This window comes from Stegodyphus dumicola, chromosome 7 (genome assembly GCF_044657685.1).
Source record: "Stegodyphus dumicola isolate Sdum_Otavi_A_Nest chromosome 7, ASM4465768v1".
Taxonomy (NCBI): Eukaryota; Metazoa; Arthropoda; class Arachnida; order Araneae; family Eresidae; genus Stegodyphus; species Stegodyphus dumicola.
Genome location: NC_140774.1, coordinates 71163762 through 71173252, shown reverse-complemented (window position 1 = coordinate 71173252; position 9491 = coordinate 71163762).

The window sequence follows — 9491 nt, the reverse complement described above, 5'->3', positions numbered from 1 at the left end:
TTATCGCATCGATATCTGTGTGCTCAAAGCTTTCGGGGCCTTTCAAATATGCATAGATACTTCCAAATTCAGGATCAGCTTTCAGTTCAGCGATAACTGTATCTCTAGAATCTAAAATTTTTGAAGTCAACACAGCACATTTAAGTTCATTACCTTCATCGTCCAGTTTTATACGAGAAAGTGCGTCAGCTACATTGTTTTCCTTACCCGGTTTATATTTTATTATTAGATTATATTCTTGGAGTTTTAAAGCCCATCTTATTAAAGTGGGCGTTAGGTTTTTACCCGAGTAAAGTCTACCAACAGCCGCATGATCCGAAAAGACTGTTACTGGCGCTTTGCCGAAATAAACTCGAAATTTGTGTACAGCCATTAATACGGCTAATGTTTCTCTCTCTGTAGCTGTATAATTCCTTTGCGTGTGATTCAACGTTTTACTAAAAAATGCCAGAGGATGGCTATTTTGCATAAGAACCGCACCCACCGCATAGTCCGACGCATCTGCTGCAATTTCCAGGTTTTCGTTCCCCTCCGGGAATTTCAGAATAGGGGCATTGATGAGCGCTTCTTTTAATCTTTCAAATGCGGTATCTGCTTCCGCTGTCCGCGTAAATTTACTTTTCTTTCTTTTAATTACTAACAGTGGTTCAACAATATTAGCGAAATCTTTTATGAATGACCGATAGTAAGAACATAACCCAAGGAAAGAAGACAGTTTCTTGGCGGTGTTGGGCGGTGGGAAATTCTTGATTGCTTTTATTTTTGAATCTTGAGTTTCTATACCCTTTTGCGAAATTTTATAACCCAGATATTTAAGTTCTTTAGTTGCGAACTTACATTTTGAGGCGTTAATTGTAAGACCGGCCTCTTTTAATAATTTAAACACTTCTTCTAGATCTTTAATATGTTGTTCCAACGTACTACTCGTTATAATTATATCATCTAGATAGATTAAAGTCGATTTTCCTAGGACAGGCTTTAGAACAATGTCCTTAGCTCTCTGGAATGTGGCCCACCAGCGGCCGAGCGGTAAAGTCGCTGAACACTGGTAGTTCGGTCCGAGGTTCGAATCCCGCGAACGGGCTGGCTGCATGGGCGTTTTCGTGGTTTTCCCCATGTGTAACGTGTATACGAGCCAGTTTCCCTTAAAAAGTCCTCCACGAAGGCATCCCTCCCCTTAGGCAGATAGCCCTCGAGGCTTTGCCATAATCACACACACACACACACACTCTGGAATGTTGATGGGGCCCCACACAACCCAAAGGGCATGCGTAAAAATGCATAAGTGCCCGATTTTGTTATAAACGCGGTTTTATGTATGTCTTCGGGTTTCATAGCTATTTGATAGTAGCCAGAAGTTAAGTCCAAAGTAGTCATGTATCTAGTAGATTTAATGTTTCTAATAATTTCCTCTATAACCGGCAAAGGGTAAACTGGGAATTTAGTAATACTATTCAGCTTTCTGTAATCGATAGCAAACCTCCAAGCCCTTTTATCCGAAGGAGGAAACTCGTTCTTTTTTCTACATAGTACGACTGGACTGGCGTACTCACTATTTATGGGCGTTATTATTTTGTTCTTTAACATTTCCTGAATATGTTCTTCGATGATTAGGTCTTTTTGTTTATCATAACGATACGGTTTAGTCCTACAAGGTTTTTCGGCAGTTAACTGTATCTGATGCGTAACTATTTGACAGCTCCCAGGCTTTTCTGAAAACAAGTTAGAAAAATTACTCACCACTTGCTGGATGGCTTGACTTTCATGGTCATTCAAATGGCTAAGGTCAACTTGCGGTTGTTCCACAGGTTCCACCACCCTCCGGTCCATCTCCAGCACAATAGAACTGTCCTGAAAATTCAATTTGGCCCTCGCGGCCCTTAAAAACTCCATACCTAAAATAAGAGGATTTTGCAGATGTTTTACCACAAAAATTAATACCTTGAGGCTTTCCTCTTTTACCTGTATGTTTAATGATACTTTCCCGATGCAGTGACAGGTTTTTCCTTGCGCCGCTATAATTTCTGTGTTTTTGTTTTTAAATAATCGTAAGCTATAAAAATTCTTTTTGAAGAATGTCTCACTCATAAAATTACCTTCTGCCCCTGTATCGATGAGGGCTTCTACTGGTACATCGCCAACCAGGACTTGTATAATTGGTAGATGTGAGTTCTTTACGATGACCGTATTTAAGTGTCTTTTTGAGGGTTTTTTTAAAACTTCCGAGGTCTGGACCCTCGCTTTCACAGGCCCCTCTACTCGTTTAAAGCTTTCCTTTCAACTTCTGCCTTCTGGGTACGAGAAACGTTTGTTTTCGAATTTCCTTTTTGGGCCTTGACCTTCGAGAGTCGATGAGTTAGCTTGATAGCTCTTTCCCCCATAAGACTGGTTTGCATTTCTGGTTTGCTCATTTGAAGTTTGCCTTCGGGTACTTTGAGAATAGGATGCCCCTCTAGCTTTTTCCGCTATTCTGCGATTTTGAAACTTCACTGCCAATTCGAAGAGCTCCTGCAATGTGCTTGGGTTTCGAATTTCGAAGTAGTCTTGAACAGCAAGTAACAATCTTGGTAAGATTATTTCAATAATCTCAGCGTCTGGTTTCTTCCCATACAGCATATCCATCAGATTAATTTTTCGCAGAATAAAGTCCGTCAACTCTTCTATATCCCGTTGATAGAAACTATATAGTTCGGCTTCTAGCCTTGCTCGATCTTTCACTATGGGGAAGGACTTTACTAACGATTTTTTGAAATTTTCAAATGTATATGTCTGGCTTCCAAATTCCCCTAATAAAAATTTGCCTATATTCTTCCACCATAGCGCGGCCTGTCCTCTTAGTGCAGATGTGGCGATGGCAACTTTTTGTCTTTCAGGCACAGGGTAGAGCTGAAAGTGATTGTCAAGGTTTTCTAGAAATATCGCCACCGAATTTTTTCCGTCGAAATTGACGTTTGGCTTAATTGACGCTCTCAACGTCTGGACCAGGTATCCAAATCCTTCCAATTGGCTTGCCATTTCTTGTTTTGTTCCGCGCCTTCCATCCGATTTTCGGCCATTTCAGTTCGACAAATGTTCGGGCGCCAATGTAGAGTTGCGCGCCTCCAACCTGCACGCAACCAAGTGGTGACAGCTGAAACTGGAAATTAGACAGAGTCCCGCGAAGGGTTTAAGTCCCTTTTTATTCAACTTTAGAAATTACAAATGCGTGCTCTTGACGCTCACAAACTACGCTGACCCGGCGGTTAAAATAAAGAATAAGAACCTGAAAAGAAATAATAACAAGAGACTAACTACGAGGCTCTCTAAACGTAACTAACCTCACCGCGTTTTACAATACCGCTGCTAATTCAGCAAACTTTGAATATCACGTTGAACGATTAACAATTGGCCGAGACAAGCTCACAGGCCGAAACGCGTGGTTCTTCAATTTCTGGCTAACTACCTCTGCGCTGGTGAAGTAAGAACAGCACACCTCGAACTCGTTTCCTTTCTATTTAACTCAGAATATTTCCGCTGATAATTTGAATCCTTGCGCTTTCTACAAAAATTTACATACTCTGGCATTGGCAGTTCCAGGGGAAAGTAAGGCTTGACAGGAAAGATAGTTTAAACTTAAAATAAATGTTAGTTAAAATAAATATAAACCCTACAAACTAACTAAAATATTGAAGTTACTATCGTCGTGGAATTCAACACACTAAACAACTTTCGTTCAAAGCTTCAAAGTTCAATATCCCACATCTTTCGATTGCAGCGTGCAAGAAACGAAACTAAATAATAATAACTAAATAAATAAAATTAAAGGAAAACATTTATAAATTATAAACTTCATGTCATATGAAATCCAACATTCTCCCACAACAAGAGCTTAACCTTCTGCAAATATTTATATAAATATAATATTAAACACATATATAACAATAATATTAAACAGTAAAACTTTGAAATCTGTATTTCAAAATTAAATTTTCATGATGATGATTCATTGATGCAGATGATATCTTTTACAAGCAACTGAAGAAGGTTTATCGGATAGAGATTTAGTTGCAAGTTTTCCACCATTTGGAGAGAAAACTATTATAATGCTATTGAACAGCTGAAATCTCGTTTTGCTAAAGATGAACTATTAATTCAAATTTATGTTCGTGAACTTTTAAATCTAGTTTTAGCGCAAGCGAAAAGTGGCGAAATTTTTACTTTGCGGATTCTTTATGATAAATTGGAGACTCAGCTGCGAGCATTAGAGACTTTAGGGGTAATGCCTGAAAAAGATGAAGCAATGTTATATCCTTTAGTATAAGGCTCCTATATACCAGGCTGAATCATCAGGCATTCGCGCTCCCAAGTGGGAGATTTAATGGCGGCTGTGTAGTTACAGTGCAACAATTTTTTGTGTTTTTTTTTTTTTTTTTTTTGTGTAAAATGGGCGGATGTACAGCTATTAATTGTTCAAATCATTCACGGAAAGGTCATACATTGGTAAAATTTCTTAAAAATGAAGAAAGAAGAAAAATATGGGTAAATAATTGCCGAAGAGACAATTGGAAACCTGGTCCAGGCGCTGAACTTTGCTTAGTAAGTATAATGTTAATTACGCCTTCATTTAGAGTTTATATCTTCTCAGATGTTTATAATGTGCAAGTAAAGTGAAATTCTTGTGTACAATAACCTGAGTATCTGCTAATTTCTGTAATAATAGCTATAATTAAATTAGTCTAGGGTTAATGTACCCGTCGCCAAACATCGCCAATGTAGATGTTTTGAATGTGGAAAAGAAATTTCTCTTCTAATATGAAGCGCGGATTTTGTTTTCCTGTGCTAATTGTGGAATTTATACTAATGTAACATGAAAATCATTAGCATATTAAAATTTATTAAAAAATAAATAATAATTTGGAAAGTCAAGATAAAATCTGAATGTTTGCTAAAGATATATGTAACATTATACTATAGTTGCAATATCGTTGGAATGATATATAATTTTTTTCTTTATTTTATAATCACTATTGTTAAAAAGTTAGATGAGTTGTTTATGCACGGCCCACTACTGTTTCTTGGTTAAAATAACTTCCAGAATTTTGACATTGACATCTGAAGTCAATAGAATAAATTGAATAGTGTGAGACAAAATATATATAATCTGACTTTAATAATTGCAAGGATTGTGCAAGTTTATTTATAATCACAGTATTATACAATTTGGCAATGGAGTAAAGATTTAGAAATGAATGCAGAACATTCAAATTAGTATTTTCTTGTTTCTAATATATAGAAATATAGTCTATTTTCAAGTATAAAAGTTTTACTTAAAAGTATGGGAAAGCAGATTTGTTTATGCATGATCTTTATAATACTGGTATGAAATGAATGAATTTTAATCTGTAAACAATTTTTCGTTAATATTGAAATGCGTTTCTTTGGGTACATTTTTAGGCACTTGTGGATCATGTCAGACAACATGCAATAGAAAAAAGATGTCCGTGTGCATAAATTTTCCCATTGTGTTACTTCATTTTATCTAAATTTCAAGGATAATTCTTTTCATTTTTATATGGCATGTTATCAGTATAAAGGCTAGTGAAAATAAATTGGTATGTGTATCTGTTTTTGAAGTGTAATGCTTAAATAAAAAGATGGTGTGTGTTTCTTCATTTAAACAAAATTTCAAGGATAGTATTTTTCAGTGTTTGTTATTTCTCAATGTAAAGGGTAACAAGGGGAAAAAAACTGGTATGGTATATCTGTTTTTTAAGCATGATAATTTTATTTATTTCTTTAGTGATGCATATATATAGAGAGAAGGTGTTTGGTCCAACTGAAGTTATAATAAATCTAATTTTACTAGATCTCTCCCTCCCCTCTGTAGAAAATTTTCAAGTGCAGAAAGTTTATTTGCAGAATTAATTCATTTCTGATAAACTTATTATCATTAATTTTTTATATAACGTTATTAAGTTACACATTTGACTACTGTGTAATAAAATTGTATTTAGGGCAAAAAATTAACTATAATTTTGCATCTGGTGACTAATATCATATGCTTCTAAGAATATTACTTTAACTTTTTCCATAATTTTTGTATTTCAGGAACATAAAACTGTTATTTTGATATACTTAAATAATAAAAGTGTGTATCTGAATCAATTAATGGATACAAATATTTTACAGTTATTTTTAGAAGATATTTGCCATATCGCTTCTAATAATTCATAAAGTATGTTAAAATATAGGTAAATAATTTGGTGCAGAATTCAAATTTAGGGTTTAAAATATAGTGAATCATAAGACTAAATGATTTTTATTGTCACGATTTGCCTGGGCTTAAGAACGTACTTTTCGCCCGGTGGAAATTGTCATCAAACTGTCCTGAACAGGCTTTTTGTTGATAATAACTTCCAGGCTTATCAGTACCTCCTTTTGAGTGGAGGGTATGCAAATATAGTACCCAATTTAAATTACATTGTGATTGTAATAATATTGTGGTATTAAATAAGTGATTATAATTACAATTTAGGTAATTGCATTGTAATTATATTACATTGTATCTGTGAACTCTTAATTTCATTACTTTATGCAATTATGTTGTAAGTGCATAATCTAATTGCAATAATATAATCTATTCGCAATTACAAAATAATTATAAATGCAGTTACATCTTAAATAGAGGCCATTTTAATACTTTTAAATTTTCGCAAGATAACTTCCCATTAAGGTTCATTTGGAGGAAACTATGCAAATACTAAAAAAGAAGTTATGCAATTTACATATTTTGTACAGTACTTTCTTGTTATAATGCTGTTCAATATATCTTCAATACTTTTGTAAATTTAACGACATTCTTTGCAATCACTGTGGTGCTTTAAAAAGAAGTTTCTTAGTTATGCTTTCTAATAAGAATGGGTTTAAAATTAAGTATTATGTATAATAACTAGCAGTTAAAAAAACTTGACTGCATGAAAATGCTGTTGCTGTGTAAAATAAAAAATAAGCTTTCTTTTATGCTTTGAAATGAATTACATGTGGTTAAGTCGTCCTTTTACAATTTAAGAATGTGGTTAACACACATTCTTAAACTGGACAGGTTTTATCTAAATTATTAGTATAAAATATATAAACTATGAATTATTTTGTAACATAACTCAAATTACAAAATTCATTCTATATACGTTCAAAGTTATTATCTTTTATGGAATAACTGTTTTTTAATTTAGGTAAAAATTGGATTTTTAGAAGTATTACAAATACAATGCAACACAAAGGTGATCTGATTGAAGAGGAAGGACTTTTTATTATGGTTTCTAGTTCGTATTTATATTACATTTGATGAAAAGCATCCAAAACACAGAATGCTGTACTTTCTTCTTCCATATATGTTATGAAATATTTTACACATTTAAAAGAAAGTGTTTCTTCAGAATCTTGCACAATTATTTCCATATACCTCAGACTTAAATGACAACATATTCTTAAGTTATTTTTTTAGTATGAATTTACAGTGTTTTTATGGAAATTTTTGTTAAAATGTCATTAAGATAAATTTATTTGCATACTCTACGCTTTAACTATTTCCCCATTTGACACTATTGAAAGTTTTTATTCATATCTTATTTATTTTAGTCTGATAACGAAACTGAAACATCTAAAGAATAAGTTATTTTGAATATGTTTACAAAATATACGCGAATTTTTTATTTAAGTGAAAACGTCTATATACTATTCGAGAATTAATAAATTATCCGAAAAGTTTATATGCGCTGAATGCCGCGCGTCTATAAAATAAATCTTTAAAAAAACAGCAGACATTCAGCCAGCGTGTGCGATAAACGCGCCAAAATTGGCAGCGCGTTCACTCCCTCGCCAAGAAAGAAAAGTTGATGATTCAGCCTGGTTTAGAGGAGCCTTACTTTAGTAGAATCAGCTCTACCAGAAGTTCTTATCAAGGAATACGAACGCACACATAACACTAACCTCCTTGCTACAACCGGTTTTCTGTTTCTTCTGCTGCTAGACTCCGAAGGGGGTCGGACCGTCACATCTATCTCGATGGTGACGGTCGGACGTGCTTCTGTCCGTTCTCACCGTGGATGACGCGTGTCTGCAATGACGCGCTTTCCGTGCCTTGACGACCATCTCCATATAGTTTCAAGAGAATGCATTTTGTCAAAAAAAAAAAAAAAAAAAAAATAGATAGTAGTAAGTGATATGAAGATTCAACTAAAATTGATCTAGATGCTGACTTCTGCTATAAATGAATGATGTTTTACGACTTGAGATGTTCTCGAAAGGAATTCCCGTGCACGTGTTGCGTCTTGATGCTGGAATTGGCCTTGTGTTTCCACAAAAATATACTGGAATAATAATTCAAGTCAAAGTCCTTCGCTATAAAAATTGAATTTTGTTATCATGTAACTTTGTGTAACGAAGATGAACTGAGATTTTTTAGATTGGAACTTTACGCATTTTGTGCACGAAAGCCTAGGACTCAAAATGGTAGGACTGATTCTTACTGCTGTTGTAGTTCGCCATCTATTGTGTTCTGTCTGGACATGTTTTCTTGATTTATATTAATATTAATTTAAATTTTCACGATGTCAAGATATAACAAATTTCTCATAAATCACATTAATTGAAGTGTCATCCTTTGGGGTTAAGTTACCTTTAATTCCATATTTTTTTTTTTTTTTTTTTTTTTCAGATCACACATTTTATCCTGCACGTTATCCAGTTTTCTGGGTTATTGCGGGCCCACCATATTTATCATCACATTTGGCACACCCATTTATTATTAAACCAGTGTTGATGTCTTGAACATAGGAAATGTTAAACATTGCTCTTACTCCAATAAGATTAATATTTATTTACATTTTTTAGATATAGAATCACACAGACAAAAAATCAGTCATCGTTCTTTTTTTTCTCTCTTGCTTCATGTTGCCATTCTGGCGAAAAGAAAAGTGCATGCGAGAAGTTTCACAGATGGCGTTTCATTAAACACGAATGATGTCGCCACACCGTAATTGTGTTCTTTCTCGTTTTAAATTATCCATAGTCCTGTTTCACGGATGCCAGTATTTTAAAGGATTCGAAAGTAACTATGGATTTAATATGAAAAAACACTTTAATTGCAGATATTTACAAAATTAAGGGTGCTACTTTGGTAGACGATTGCACGGATTTTTCGCGATTTTTTTTTTTTTTTTTTTTTTTTTTTGGCGAGCGATACGACTTATGGTAACCCATTGCTGGATAAGTTATTTATGGTAACCGATACTTTGTTGTAATTTTATTTAAAAAATAATGCGGTTTTTTTTGCATAAATTCCGTGTTTTAAATATTATTTATGGCTTCTAAATATTAAAAATCAATTTAATTTTGCATATTATTTGAAATAAAAATTTTATTATGATATTTTGTATAATTTATGTTGTGGATGATGTAATCAATAACGTCACCTTGCTTTAAATGTAATTGGTTTTAATATCTACAAATTT